The following is a 15,822-nucleotide window of genomic DNA, read 5'->3' as shown; positions in this document are numbered from 1 at the left end:
GATAAACATTAATTTCCTATAATATAATCGTGCACTTCTCCTATATTTTTTATACCTGTTATTATAATTTTGTCATTGTTTGACTATAAAATTTGTAATTTTTTCACAAAAGCTATGTGTTGCCCGTGTGATTTTTGGCTCCCGTCACACTGTTTTTGTGGTCGTTCGATCTGGCCTTTGACCGATCTCGTTCGTCCATTCGTGTTATCCTTTGCGCTCCTATGGCCGTCGCCTGCCCCCTGCGTGGCAAGTTTTGCTTATTTGGCTGACGTCTGGGGCCCACTTGTCAGCATTTTTTTGGGAAACACGCGCCTTTATTTCTTTTGAACTGTTCATTTTCTTTCCCCATTTCCTTTCGTCTTCCCCGCTCGTCTGGCGGTGGCAGAGGCGGGGCCCACGGCGGACGGAGTTCTTCCTCGTTGTTTTGCTATCGCATGTTAGTTTTGGTCCCTTTTTTGTCATCAGATTAGGTAGATCTTGTTGTTCTCGAGTTGATTTTATGTTCTATTTCTCTTTGTTTCTTATCTTATTCGATGGATTAGCTGGATGTGGAGCTTTGGTTGAGGTGGATCTTCTCGTTGAGGTTGAACCCTAGGTCCTCGCCGTGGCGGAGTCGTCGGTCGAAGTCGAGCCGGTTGTCGAGGTTCACATGGTTCCGTATCTGGACGCTGAGTTGTAGGCGGGTCTTCCTTTCCTTTCGTCTTCCCCGCTTCTCTGGCGGTGACGGAGGCGTAGTCCGCGCCGGATGGAGCTCTTCATCGTCGATTTGTCATCGCAGGTTAGTTTTGGTCCCATTTTTTTCATCCGATGTTGTAGATCTTTGTTGTTCTCGTATTGATTTAGGTTCTATTTTCTCTCTGTTCTTATTCTATTCGTTCGATTAGTCGGAGATGGAGCTTTGGCTGAGGCGGATTTTTTTGTTGAGTCTGAACACTAGGTATTCACCGAGGCGCAGTCGTCGGTCGAGGTTGAGCCTGTTGCGGAGTTGGACGCTATTGTAGAGCTAGAGGCTGAGTTGTAGCCTTATCTGGAGTTGGAGTTGGAGGTGGATTCCATTACTGATTTGAAGTCGTAGTCCTTATCCGGTGTGGATAAGTACCTGCGGTGAGTTTGGGTAGTTGTTATTATGTAGAAATCGGATCTATACTTGTGTTTTTGTTCCTTCGGTTCCTTTGCTGTTTGAATTCCCAATGTATTGCTTATATATCTAAATTTGGTGTTGCTATTTATGCTTTGTCAGCCGCTAGATTATTTGGACAAATTGCTTAGTTCAACTTGTTAGTGTTGATATTCAGTAATATAGCGTATTCAATTTTGTAATTTGTTACGTCTCATACAATATTTGTTGTTCCTGTACTTGTTGGTTGTTTGATAATTTCTACACGATTAGTACTTTGATGAATTTTTGTTTATGTCTGTTGTTTATGTTATCATGTAAAAATTGCTAAATAATTTCTGAAAGTTGTTTCAGTTAATTGGTACCTATTTAGCTTATATGATTGAATTGTTTTCCTGTTTATGTTATATGAACTTATTTTCCCAGCCTTGTTATGTGAGTTGTTGTTTTGTTGCCAGTTTAACTGGCTATTTGCTTCTTTTCCTTTGTGTTTTGCTCAGTTAGAAATCATCCATCTATTGATCTGAAGATTGTGTTCCTTTCTCTGCTGGCCTTTGAAGCAATTATCCTTATTGACAATTTTAGGTAACCAATTTGAGCTATTACCCTTTCTTTCCTATGGATTGTTATATTGCGTCACTGTAAGTTCTTTTGTTCCCAACGATGAGAAGGCATTGCACATAACCAGGAGTTACTATTGTCTAAACAGTTTGGCTTCTTACATTTTCTTTTGTATGATTTCAACTAAAGGGCAGACCCAGTGCCGGAGGCTCCCATATGAGTGGGGTCTGGGGAAGGAAAAAATCGAGGCAAGCCTTCCCCCCACAAAATCTGCGGAGAGGTTTCAACTGTGTATGATTTCAACTGTGTTGATATATTTTGTTATGTACTCTCTACCCTTCCTAAATTATAAGACGTTTTGGCTTTTTCTAGATATATTGTTTTTAGTGTGTATCTAGACATAGTGTATATCTAGGTATATAGCAAAAGCTACGTATCTAGAAAAGCTAAAACATCTTATAATTTAGAATGGAATGAGTATTTTACTTTGCCTATTCTTGTAATCGCTGTAGACAGCTGACCTGTCTGGTCTTTTAAATATCGAATGGACCCGTAGAAGCAGCTAAATGTGTTGTCTTTCAACATCCATAGTTCCAACAGTTGCTTGCTGTGCTAGCTTGTTTATGTTATATGAACTTAGTTTCCCAGCCTCGTCATGTGAGTTTTTGTTTTGTTGCCTGTTTACCTGGCTATTTGATTGCTGAAACTCTTTTTTTGTAGATATTTTGCAAAACATGATTGATTAGGCTTTTTTTGTTTTGGTCCTCTGTTCTTTTGTAAGCCGGGTTGGCTTTGAATTATGTTGGTTGTCATTGAATGTATCAAATCATTTTTGTGTTGTAATGTAATTCTATTGAAATGATTCCAGTAAGCTTGCTTATTTTTTTTAATTTTTTCCCTGGTTTTACTATATGTGTTTTTATGATTTAGGAAATGTCTTTATATAAGTTATTGTGGTCTATCTATCTTTTGTTCATATATAATTATTGTCGGGTTCATAAAACCCGGGGTCCCTCGGGGACCGGTTTCCACGCCAAGGCTCGGCCCAAGAGTCTAAAACGACAGGCCGGAAGAGCGGCCCAGTCACCGACTGGAAGGTCTGGCCGAAGAGGAACACCGCCCGCTCGTCGGCTACTTCGGCCCACCTCTCCGACCGGAGCGTTCGCTTCGACTCCAGCCGCCTCCGGACGGCCTCTCCGATCAGAAGGCCTGGCCCAAAACACTACTTCCGACTCTGACCCAGGTTCCCAGGAACCCTACTCACCGCTCTTCTCTGACCGGCACACTCAGAGCCGACTGGAGCCATCCGATCGGGGACGCCCGCTCGGTGGGAACCAGAAGACGTGTGGAGAAAAGCAAGGCAAGGCTCACAAATCAAAACCACTGTACCAGGGACCATACCCTGCACGGAACAGTACTCTGCAGCCACCCTGACACAAACAGTATTATAGGCGCCGACATCTCCCTCTACAGTATTATAGGGGCCACTAAAACTCCCACACGGTAAGGCCCCCCATGTGCCTCTGGCATCGATAGCGGTATGGGCGCCAGGATTTACCGTACCGGGTGAATATAACGAGACTCCTCTCATGCCTCTAGGCATCAAATAGTATTTGCAGGTACTGATGTCTACCATCCCTGAAAAAGGCAGCATGACCTCCCGCAAGCATCTGACATTCTACGGTGACATCAACAGTGTTGTAGGCGCCTACCATTATCTTGTACCCGCCAGCGTGGGCAACAAGGCTCGATAGGCGTGGGCAACAAGGCTCGGTAGCATACGTACCCTCACCCTCTTACTTGTAAAGCTATCCCCTTTATCTATAAAAGGGGACGTGCCTTTCCAACAAAGAAAGAGCCCTTCTTGAAGATAACAAGCACCAATCAAGTTCACTAGCTCACAACTATAGAATCGTTGGGTTCGGACTCCAAGCACACACTTGAACACTTACTCATAGCGTAGCTCCCGTCGCTCCCGGCCCTTCCGACCGGAGCCGACCGGACCTCCTGTACACCCCTTCTTCGTCCTTCTCATTTGTAACCCCACAACAAACTTCGAGCACCTAGGCTTAAGAATAAAGTCACTAACCGACCTAAACTGGACATAGGGCACGTTGCCTAAACCAGTATAAATCCTGTGTCATTGAGTGCTAGGCCACCTCCGATCACAACATACGACAAAACTACAAATATTCACTAGTTGGTCACTTTCTGCACCGATAGTTGGCGCCGTCCGTGGGGAAGACGCTGTACGTTCAACACATTTTGCTCATCAGATGGCCCACTTTTCCGCCACCTTCATCGTGGCAGGCTTAGGCGATACGATTTGCTTCGGCTCGCTGGAGTTTCCCACACTCTCACCAGCTGGGGTGCGGGCTACACCTATCTTCGAGCCATCCCAGGCCTTCCTCTTTGGAAGCCTGGACTTCATCGGTGACCGGCTCGACATGCTACACCTCTGTGAGGAGGCTCATGTCCTGGTACCCGTCGGAGGAGTGCCCTCCATCAACTTCGGGACGCATTTCTTCGATGACGTGATATCTACGCTTCTTTTCGAGCAAACTCTCTGCTCAAACCTCGCTGTAAGCAATATGCGTACTATTATTTACTCTTTGCTTACTGTCTCCCACCGATCACCTGGAGGGACTATATCACCCAGACCACAAACACCGTATGATCGATTCCCCTATGGCCTCGCGTCCTCCACAGATGCGTACGCTCGGGGGCTCCGAAGGATGCTGGCGTCATCCCCCCTCACATCTGAATTCGTGGGAATGGTAGGCTACGCTCCTACCGAACTCCTGGATGGCGAGGGTGAGAGCGATGGTTCTAGCATCGGTGACGTGGCACCCCGCCACCATCCATCCCAGGAGTGCGCTATGGCGGACGCTCTAGGACAGTCGTCGATGGTTGTGGAGTCCGTGCAGACTCACACCCCTCCGAACCCACATGCGGGGGCCCTCGCGTCTATGCAAGTGCACGCCGAGGAATTACGACAACGGCAGTAGAGCCAGCCGCCGCCTATGCCGGCGTAGTCGGTACAGCATGTTACGCCCTATGCGCATGGCCTGGCGGGTGGCGTTCGTGGTCGCGCCCGTCAGGTCCAACACGGCATCGTGAACGAGGGGAATGATCTCCCCCAATTCGCCTGGGCGGGCCAGAATATCGCTGCTGCGGCAATACTTCTGCGTGGAATTCCCGAGCCCGTCGACCCCCGGGAGCGGGCAGTCTACCGGAACCTATGGGTTCTAGTAGAAGCTGTCGCCGTCCAACAGGCGGAAAGCTCTGCGTCGCGACTCCGACCCGCACCCTCTCTCCCCACTAGGGGAACAGGGACGTGCCAGATAGATCGCTCCATTCGCTCGCTGCTATAGTCGTCAGGCACGACTCGGGGGGCGGCAGCCCCGCCACGGTCTGGCCTGGCACCTGCCCCACACCGACCACCAGTACCCGAGCAGCCCGATCCACACTAGGACGCACGTAGCATCGTCAGCAACCAGCATCAGGCCTGACACGATCATGACATCCACCGTACGGTGGTAGGCGACACGGATCCCGACCGAACCATCGAGGGGAGCGCTGAAATGCGCCCCAGGCGCAGTCACCGGCCAGATGACCAGAGCCCCAGCCCTGAGAGCACCGTTCCCGCAGCGATTCCAGCCACCCACCAACATCGCCAAATACACCGGGGAGACAAACCCAGGCATTTGGCTCGAAGACTTCCAGCTCATCTATCAGGCCAGAGGAGTGGATGATGACTATTTCATCATTCAGTATCTTCCCATTTGCATGGGGGAACATGTTCGGGCATGGCTTGAATTTCTCCCGCATGACAGCGTCTACGACTAGGCGGATCTTAAGAGGGTCTTCGTCAGGAATTTCTAGGGGACGTATGTCCGTCCTGGAAAATCCTGGGACCTCAAGAGCTGTCAGCAGGAGCCTAGCGAGTCCCTACGGGATTACATCCGCAACTTCTCCCACCGATGCAACTCCCTCCCTGATGTCGTCGACATAGACGTCATCAACGCATTCCTCTCCGAGACGAACTGCGAGTCCCTGATCCACAATCTTGGCTGCCTAAAACCCCATACCACCCGTGACCTACTCGACGTTGCCACTAACCACGCCTCTGGCGAGGAGGCGATCGGAGCAGTCTTCGGTGAAGGCCAGGACAAAGGCAAGGTCAAGCGCGCGGACCCAGATGAGGGCCCCTGCACACAGAGGGGCAAGAAGAACAAAAAGGATCGGCGCCGTTCGGACAACACCACGATGGTAGCCGCGGCTGATCGCATGGGCAAGCAGCCCCAACAAGGACTGCCTTACCACTTCAACAAACTCATGGACAACCTGTGCACCAACCACGCCTACCCCATCAAATACCTCTACAAGGACTACGAGCTCCTAAAATGTTTCCTCTGACAGGCCGATGGGCCAAAGGAGGGAGACGGCAAGGAGGTGGCGGCCAAGAAAGGAGGCACTATAGGCAAGGACGGGGACATTTTCCTCGACGCTACCGAATGCATCATGATCTTCGATGGGTCCGACGCCATCTGGTCCAAGCGACAACACAAGGTTCGCTATAGAGAGGCATGCACCGCCGAGGCGGCCATCCCCTCCTTCCTCAGCTGGTCGGAATCTCCGATCACCTTCGATCAGAGGGATCATCCCTCCCACATCACGAGACCGGGACGCTAGCCGCTCGTCGTTGATCCCATCGTCCGCAAGAAGCGCCTTACCAAGGTGCTGATGGACGAAGGCAGCGACCTCAACATCCTATACGTCGACACCCTCGATGCCATGCACATCCCCTAATTGGAGCTCCACCTAGCGGGCTCCCCCTTTCATGAGGTAATCCCTGGAGCACAGGCATACACGCTCGGACAGATCGATGTATCTGTCACGTTCGGTAGCTAGGCCAACTTCCACTCGAAGATCCTCACCTTCGAGGTGGTGGACTTTCCAGGGTCCTACCACGCCATCTTGGGACGGCCATGCTATGCTAGATTCATGGCGATCCCCAACTACACCTACCTGAAGCTAAACATGCCGGGACCAAACGACGTCATCACTATGAGTAGCGCCTTTTCGCATGCCCTCGCGTGCGACCATGAGCACTATGAGCTCGCCACCGCGGTCGTCAACTCGTCCGAGCTCCCACAGCTTGGGGAGTCATCGGCTCCGGCAGTCCCAGACTGCAACAAACCAACTTCCTCGACGGCCTTCCATCCGCTCAAAGAAGCCAAGGTGGTGGGAATCGACCCCGCCAACCCAACCAAGATGGTTCAGATCGGGGCCCAGCTCCCGACGAAATAGGAATGCGAGCTCGTTGACTTCCTACGTGATAATCGCGATGTCTTCGCATGGCAGCCCTCTGACATGCTGGGGATACCATGGGAGGTCACCAAGCACGCGTTGCACCTTATTCTAGGCTCAAAGCTCACCAAGTAGCATCTATGTCGCTTCGACGACGAGAGGCGCAGGGCCATAGGTGAAGAGATCGCCAAGCTCCTAATAGTAGGATTCATCAGAGAGGTATTCCACTTCGACTGGCTTGCCAATCCCGTTCTTATCAAAAAGAAGACTGGGAATTGGAGAATGTGTGTTGATTATACTAGGCTCAACAAGGTGTGCCCAAAGGATCACTTTCCTTTGTCACCCATAGACCAGATAGTTGACTCCACCTCGGGTTACGAGATCCTCTCCTTTCTAGATGCCTACTCAGGCTATCACCGGATCGCGATGAAAGAATCCGATCAGCTCGTGACCTCGTTCATCACCCTGTATGGTTCGTACTGCTACATAACCATCCCTTTTGGTCTGAAGAACACGGACGCCACCTACCAAAGGTGCATGCAGCAATGCTTTGCCGACCAAATCGACCCTCTCGATCAGCCTGATCAAGTCGAGTGGCTGAAACCAACAATTGTCGTCTATGTTGATGACATAGTGGTCAAAATAGCCAAAGTTTGCGACCTGATCGTGAACCTGGCCGCGACATTCGCGAACCTCCAAAGGTTCAACATCAAGCTGAACCCCAAGAAATGTGTTTTCAGGGTTCCAAAGGGGAAGCTGCTCGGATACATCGTGTTCAAACGCGGCATCGAGGCCAACCCCGAAAAGATCACAACCATCTCCAACATGGGCCCCATACGCAACGTCAAGGGCGTACAAAGGCTCACTGGCTATCTAGCTGCCCTAAACCGCTTCATCTCTTGGCTCGGCGAACGAGGGATGCCACTCTATAAGCTCCTCAAAAAGACAGACACCTTCGTTTGGACTGAGGAGACCCAACAGGCTCTGGAAAGCCTCAAAGCATCCCTGATGTCGGCCCCAATCCTTGTTGCTCCCAAACGGGGAGAACCCCTCCTCCTTTACGTCGCGGCAAGCAACCACGTGGTTAGTGTGGCCCTGGTCATCGAAAGGGAGGAGCCAGGACACCAGCTCCAGGTACAACGACCTATATCCTTTGTTGAGTAGGTACTCACCGACCCTAAGGTCCAGTACCCCTAGGTGCAAAAACTCCTATACATCATTCTAATGGCGACCAGGAAGCTCCTACACTACTTCACCGACCATGAAGTTGCGATCGTCACTTCAAACCCACTTAGAGACATCATCCGCAACCGCGATGCCGTAGGGCGGATCTCCAAGTGGGCACTCGAACTCATGGGCCATGACATCAGGTATACCCCTCGTACCGCTATTAAGTCTTAGGCTCTCATGGATTTTGTCGCCAAATGGATGGAGGTCCAGCTACCGACACCGGACGTCACCCACGAGTACTGAACAATATACTTTGATTAATTCGTAAGGGCACCTGGCTCGGGGGCCAGAGTGGTTCTGATCTCCCTAGACGGAAGTAGGCTCCGCTATGCCATCCGCCTGCATTTTTTAGCTTCAAACAATGTCGCGGAATACGAGGCCCTGATCAACGGACTACGCATCGCCATCGAACTCGACGCTACGTGACTTTACGTTCACGGCGACTTAGAACTGGTCATCGATCAAGTCATGAAGGAGTCTTCCTGCAAAAGCCCCCTCATGGCAACATACTGCCAAGAGGTGCGCAAGCTCGAGGACAAATTTCAGGGGATCGAACTGCATCACGTCCCTCGAAGGGACAACGATGCCACTGATTTCCTTGCAAAATTGGCCGCCAGGCGAGATCCATCCCCAAGTGAGGTCTTCATCAACGACGCCCACGAGCCGTCCGCCCGCATCCTGGAAAGTCCGATCTAGACACACCTTGATGCCCAGTCAGCGCTTGGGGGCTCTGAGCCTGACGCCAAGCCAGTGCTCAGGGGCTCCGATCCTAGTACCTCTATGATGACGTCACCCGTGAATGTCGCTGTATTGGCACTCGATCAAACCGACTGGCGAGTAGCACTACTCACCTACCTCCTCGAGGAGGTTCTCCCACCCAAAAGGACTAAAGCCCAGCGGATCGCTCAACGTGTAAAGACCTTCATCGCGCTCGGTGATGAACTCTACAAACGGAGTCCGTCTAGGGTACTCATGAAGTGTATCCCCACCAACCAGGGGAAGCAGCTCCTCCTCGAGGTCCACGCCGGAATTTGTGGACATCACGTGGCCCCAAGGTCATTGGTCAGAAAAGCCTTTCATCAAGGTTTTTACTAGCCCATCGTGCTACGAGATGCAGAGGAGGTCGTCCGCAGATGTGAAGGATGTTAGTTGTACACTCGGCAAACACATCTACCGGCATAGGAACTCCAAACCATCCCCATCACCTAGCCATTCACGATCTGGGGCCTCGACATGGTGGGACCCCTCAAAAAGGGCCTAGTCGGTTTTACTCACCTACTCATAGCAGTCAACAAATTCATCAAGTGGATAGAGGCCAAGCCCATCACAAACATCCGCTCAGAAGAGGCGATCAAATTCTTCCTCGACATTGTCTATCGGTTCAGCATTCCTAACTGTATCATCACTGACCACGAAACCAACTTCACCAGAAAGAAGCTCCTAGACTTCAGTGACGGATATGGCATCAAGATGGACTGGGCCTCGGTCGGACATCCCCGAACCAATGGTCAGGTCGAGCGTGCTAATGGCATGGTCCTCCAAGGACTCAAGTCACGCATCTTCAATAGACTCAACAAATACACCGGATGATGGGTGGTAGAGGTCCTAGCAATCCTCTAGAGCCTAAGAACGACCTCGAACCAATCCACAGGGTTCATGCCTTTCTTCCTGGCTTACGGAGCTGAGGCAGTGCTGCCCTCTAACCTCGACCACGGCGCCCCAAGAGTGAAGGCTTTCGACCATGACCGAGCCATGGAGGCTTAGCAAGACGTAGTCGACCTGCTCGAGGAAGCCCGCGAGACGACCATCATCCGCTCTGCTCGCTATCAGCAAACTCTCTGCAGGTACCACGAAAGAAAGATCAGGGGGAGAATCCTCGAAGTCGGCGACCTCATACTATGGAGGACCTAATCAATAAAGGAAAAACACAAACTCTCTCCACCATGCGAAGGGCCCTATACGGTGATTGAAGTAATCCGACCGAGCACCTACCGACTGGAGGACGACAACAGCAATGCTCTCACCAATACTTGGAACATTGAACAACTACGTCATTTTTCCCTAAAATTTGGTATTACCGCTTTTTTAGTCAACACTTACTCCTGAAAAACACCCTGGCCCGAACAGTTTTAGCCCAGGTCGCTCGGGGGCTACATAACGGCATAATACCGAATATGAATATTACCTCTATTTTTATTGTCACATGGAAAACAAATTTATCCCCGAATGGAAGCACATTTCCTTTCCATTAACTGTCCTACGTAACTTTGTTCTCACTCCTAACCAAATGCACCCCGCCATGACCTACGGCTACGAGCAGCCAAGCCCCGTGGGCCATGCCCAGGCTCTTAAAAAAGTTGTAGCCTACGGAACTAACGGGCAGCTACGAAAAAGAAGGGACAAAAACAATAGCTACGCTAGGATAAAAATAAGGAATGGATAGTGATTCTGTCACAGAGAACATGACTGATGTGTTCATTAATACAAAAACTATTCACACAGGGGCTCACCCATGAACGACGAGCACGGGTCCCGATCGGACATTTCCAACTGAAGCTCTCCAAACCCCGTGACTCAAGCCATCAAGGTGAACATGTGTTCATTAATACAAAAACTGTTCACACAGGGGCTCACCAACAAACGACGAGCGTGGGTCCCGGTCGGACATTTCTGACTGAAGCTCTTCGAATCCCATCACTCAAGCCGTCAAGGTGAGCACTACCAACCCCCTCTATTTCCTTACAATTATTTCATACATCCATACGCGCATTCATTCCATACTCCCGAACCTCCTGGATGATTCGGGCCCTAAACCGCCTGTGGGCTCAGGAACTAAGCATCGCACATGCAGCGAAATGCATCACAACGTTCCATGTTGTGTCACGAAGTGGCGGTTGCCTCATTCGACATGAGCAACCAATAGAGCCAGGGGAGAAAAATGTAGATGAGCCCCGTGCGGCCCTCGCCCGGTCTAGCAGACCGGGTCATCTCAACCTTCTCATTTGATCCTGAACCTCTCGCCAAACCCACAGAATCTCCATCGAGGGGAGGCTGTTAGGCCACCTGGGTTGGTCTCCGGAACGACCCAGGCATCTACTGGGTTACAGGTAAAGGAGTAGTGGAATTTCATAAGAGGGCTTTGCCGACCTCATCATGAACGACGGACCCGGATTCCACTCAATCACACCCGTTAGCGAACTCACCAAGCATATCACTCGAGCCCGAGCGATCGGGACAAGCGACAAAACTCAGCCCCTCCGGTTGTGAGGAACCAAGGATGGGGTAACGCACATAACTCACACCGACCCCTACTAAGGCCCAATAGGGCTCGAGGGCTCAAGACAAAAAGCCTGGGACTACGACCCCAAACTCGCCCCTTTCGACTGTGTTCCAAAAACCTAGGTTTGTGACCCTGATCTCGCCCCATCCGGCTACGCTTCCGAATGCGCTCCAAAAAACCTAGGTTTGTGACCCCGATCTCGCCCCATTCGGCTACGCTTCCGACTGCGCTCCAAAAAAACATGGGTTTGCGACCTCGATCTCACCCCATCCGGCTACGCTTCCGACTATGCTCCAAAAACCTAGGTCTGTGACCCCAATCTCGCCCCATGACTCTGACTCACCTGATGCCACAGCGGGCATCGACGCTAGGATCAGTGAGCTCTGTCTCGTCTAAGACTAACTCCCTCGCTCGATCTCATGGCGCGCATCGATGCTAGGATCAGTGAGCTCTATCTTGTCCAAGACTGACTCCCTCGCTCGATCCCACAACGCGCATCGACACTAGGATCAGTGAGCCCTGTCTCATCCAAAACTAACTGCCTCACCCGATCCCATGGCGCGCATCGACACCAGCATCAGTGAGCTCTGTCTCGTCCAAAACTAACGGCCTCACCGGATCCCACAACACGCATCGACACCAGGATCAGTGAGCTCTGTCTCGTCAAAATCTAACTCTGTTGCTCGATCCCACGGCGCGCATCAACACCAGGATCAGTGAGCTCTGCCTTGTCCAAATCTAATTGCCTCACTCGATCCCACGGCGCGCATCGATGCCAGGATCAGTCAGCTCTGTCTCGTCCAAAACTAACTGCCTCACCCGATCCCACAATGTGCATCGACGCCAGGATCAGTGAAGCTCTGTCTCATCCAAAACCCTTGACTGACTCCCTCGCTCGATCCACGGCGCACACTGACGCTAGGATCCACGAGCTCCCTCTCACCCAATCTCTCAAAATGACTAAAAACCACCTCGTCTGCACAACGACGCCTTGGTCGATAAAACTCTATCTCAAACGAAAGAACTCTCCCACTGATAACACAAGAAACCCCCAGACGGTTCTGCCCAAACCGCCCGGGGGCTCGGGGGCTACACCCGTGGGTGCGCTCGCGTGCACCCGCCGACAAGACAAAAATTCCCCGGATGATTCTACCCGAATCACCCGGGGGCTCGAGGGCTCCTATCAGGTTCATAAAACCCAGAGTCCCTTAGGGACCAGCTTCCACGCCAAGGCTCGGCCCAAGAGTCTAAAATGATAGGCCAGAAGGGCGGCTCAGTCACCGACCGAAAGATCTGGCCAAAGAGGAACACCGCCCACTCGTCGGCTACTTCGGCCCACCTCTCCGACCAGAGCGTTCGCTTCGACTCCAGCCGCTTTCGGACGGCCTCTCCGATCAGAAGGCCTGGCCCAAAACACTACTTCTGACTCCGACCCCACGTCTTCGACCCGGGTTCGTAGGAACCCTACTCACCGCTCTTCTCCGACCGGCACACTCAGGGCCGACTGGAGCCATCCGACCGGGGACGCCCGCTCGGTGGGAACCAAAAGACGTGCGGAGAAAAGCAAGGCAAGGCTCACAAGTCAAAACCACTATACCAGAGACCATACCCTGCACAGAATAGTACTCTGCAGCCACCCTGACATAAATAGTATTGTAGGCGCCGACGTCTCCTTGTACAATATTATAGGGGCCGCTAAAACTCCCATACGGTAAGGCCCCCCACGTGCCTCTAGGCATCGATAGCGGTATGGGCACCAGGATTTACCATACCGGGTGAACATAGCGAGACTCCTCACATGTCTCTAGGCATCAAACAGTATTTGCAGGTACCGATGTCTACCATCCCTAAAAAAGGTAGCACGACCTCCCGCATGCATTTGACATTCTACAGAGACATCAATAGTGTTATAGGCGCCTACCATTATCTTGTACCCGCCGATGTGGGCAACAAGGCTCGGTAGGCGTGGGCAATAAGGCTCGGTAGCATACGTACCCTCACCCTCTCACTTGTAAAGCCATCCCCTTTATCTATAAAAGGGGACGTGTCCCCTCCAACAAAGAGAGAGCCCTTCTTGAAGATAACAAGCACCGATCAAGTTCACTAGCTCACGACCACAGATCCGCCGGGTTCGGACTCCAAGCACACACTTGAACACTTACTCATAGCGCAGCTCCCGTCGCTCTCGGCCCTTCTGACCGGACCTCCTATACACCCCTTCTTCCTCCTTCTTGTTTCTAACCCCATAGCAAACTTCGAGCACCTGGGCTCAGGAATAAAGTCACTAACCGATCCAAACTGGACGTAGGGCATGTTGTCTGAACCAATATAAATCCTGTGTCATTGAGTGCTAGGCCACCTCCGATCACAACGTACGGCAATACTACAAATATTCACTAGTTGGTCACTTTCTGCACCGACAATTATAGATAAGTTGTTGTGATTCTTTTTTATGCGGTTAGCTTATTGCATACAAGAACTTAGTTTTTTCATTCTTTTGGTTAGTGCTTTGTTTATGATGGCTGATTTTGTCGTGTGCTTTGGTCTCTTAGAATACTCATATTTCCAACTTAAAATTAGTTTCATTTTTTCTGGTTATTTGATGAGTTGTTGTTGATGTGTTTGCTTATTGCTATTTCTTTGTCTTTGTCTTGTTATTGTTGTAAGTTATTTTTTGTTTTTTATTTACATGTTAGATGGCTAAGAAAATGATGTGTTTTTTTGTAGTGCGTTGTTTTTTTGTTCTTTTCTCTTCTCTTCCCTTTTTCCCCGTAGTTTATATTGTTTATTTTTATTCATTTTTTCAGGATTAAATTTTGATTGCCCAGAGGCTGCTCAAGGTATGTGTTGTATATTCTTAGTTTATTTATTATGTTTTATTATCATAGTTCATATTGTAGTTATGGTGTAGTTCAACTTCACTTACAGTTGTACTACACGTGTAATTTTTAGTTATTATTTATGTAAGTAGAATCCAGTGCTACAAGTTGTTTGTTTTGTTTGTTTCAGTCATTTCCCTCAGATTATGTCTTATATTCCTTTTCATATACTGTAAATTTGTGTAATGTTTTGTTTTATGTATCTCAGATGTCTGATGGCCTTACTCGCGATTTTGTCAAGTACACCTATGTGGACAGGGTTGTGTCTAAGTATGTTATTGAGATGCTAGATTTTCAAGTTGGTCAGTAGACTCGTTTGATTGCTGCTAAGAGGACATGTGGATGGGTATCTGAAGATAAAGCCATGTCTACTGCCCATGCTTGGAAGCAATGTCGTGCTTTTGGTTATGTCAAGAATTTTAGGTTTTGCTATGATGGGGCTAATAAGACTGTCTACTGCCTTGCTCATGAGGATGGTATTCCTGAAACTTATTGTGCATATACTACTCGATTTGGTGAAGACAATGTTGTCTGTCATAAAGTCAATAGTATTGTTGTGAGGAAGAATTCTTTTATAGAATATCTTGATATGGATATTCAGATTAGGGTGTGTTTTTTATTCTTTTTTATTCTAATTGTTTTCTATATTTTTTCCTTTTGTTTGTGTTTTTTTGTCTTTATTCTTCAACTATGCATTGTTCCATAAATATTTTATGTTGTTTTAGTTATTTCATAGGTAATTTTGTTCAGATCATAACTCCTTTCATTTTTTGTACAGGTAGATCGTTCTGCCGCTACTCTAGACAATGAAGTTGTCTCATTGTTTGTCTTTGAGCATTTTAACTTAGTTGTGACCAATCAAGGGTTCTTGTTGTGAAGGATCTTCAGATTGAAGACAAGGTGAAGCTTGTTGCTAGGGTTGTTCGTTATAACCGTGGTCCTTCTTTTGTGCTAAAGTACAAGTTTGCTCTGGATGTAGTCAATGGCACTGTTTATGTCTTGGTTGAAAATGCTGAAGATGCAGTAGTGATGATTGGCCGTTGCTTCCGTGTGGATGATGTGCATATTACTTTCTTTCATGTGCTTAAGATGGAACAAAGGGCTAAAGCTGATGATTTCTATCAGTCTGTGCCCTGCACTTATGCCTCTTTAAGATTGTAGAAGGATTTGGTTGTAGTTACTTGTTGAAACTGCTATCTAGTTGTTTAATTAAGACTTTTTTTATAATTTGTAGAGCCTATTTATCTTGTTCTTACTTATGCTACTTTTGGATGCTGGTTAGTTTTACTGTGCAATGTACGTGCATATTACTTGCACTGTGAGTCTTTAATTATATTTGGAAGTGTGTAGATTATATGTTTACCAGCTTATTGTGTATTTGTAGTGCCTCTTTGCATTTACATTATATTTGTCATCTAGTTATAGTCTCTTTTTATAATTCT

At 49.1% G+C, this 15,822-nt stretch overlaps 1 long non-coding RNA gene across 16 annotated transcripts; it reads left to right on the top strand.

Annotated features, from left to right (window-relative positions):
• Positions 1-305: 305 nt before the first annotated feature.
• LOC136450870 (uncharacterized) lies at positions 306-15,427 on the top strand. Of its 16 annotated transcripts, none has more exons than XR_010758467.1 (8): positions 306-436; positions 543-778; positions 938-1,104; positions 1,703-1,758; positions 1,873-1,969; positions 14,309-14,341; positions 14,589-14,987; positions 15,159-15,427. It is a non-coding gene; the product is annotated as an uncharacterized lncRNA (long non-coding RNA). The 16 variants fall into 16 exon arrangements; XR_010758463.1 differs by having other exon boundaries at positions 1,868-1,969; XR_010758468.1 differs by lacking the exon at positions 1,703-1,758 and adding an exon at positions 1,622-1,702.
• Positions 15,428-15,822: the final 395 nt, after the last annotated feature.

Source organism: Miscanthus floridulus, chromosome 5 (genome assembly GCF_019320115.1).
Source record: "Miscanthus floridulus cultivar M001 chromosome 5, ASM1932011v1, whole genome shotgun sequence".
Lineage (NCBI taxonomy): Eukaryota > Viridiplantae > Streptophyta > Magnoliopsida > Poales > Poaceae > Miscanthus > Miscanthus floridulus.
Note: the sequence above shows the minus strand (reverse complement) of the source record. Positions and strands in the feature narration are given on the sequence as shown.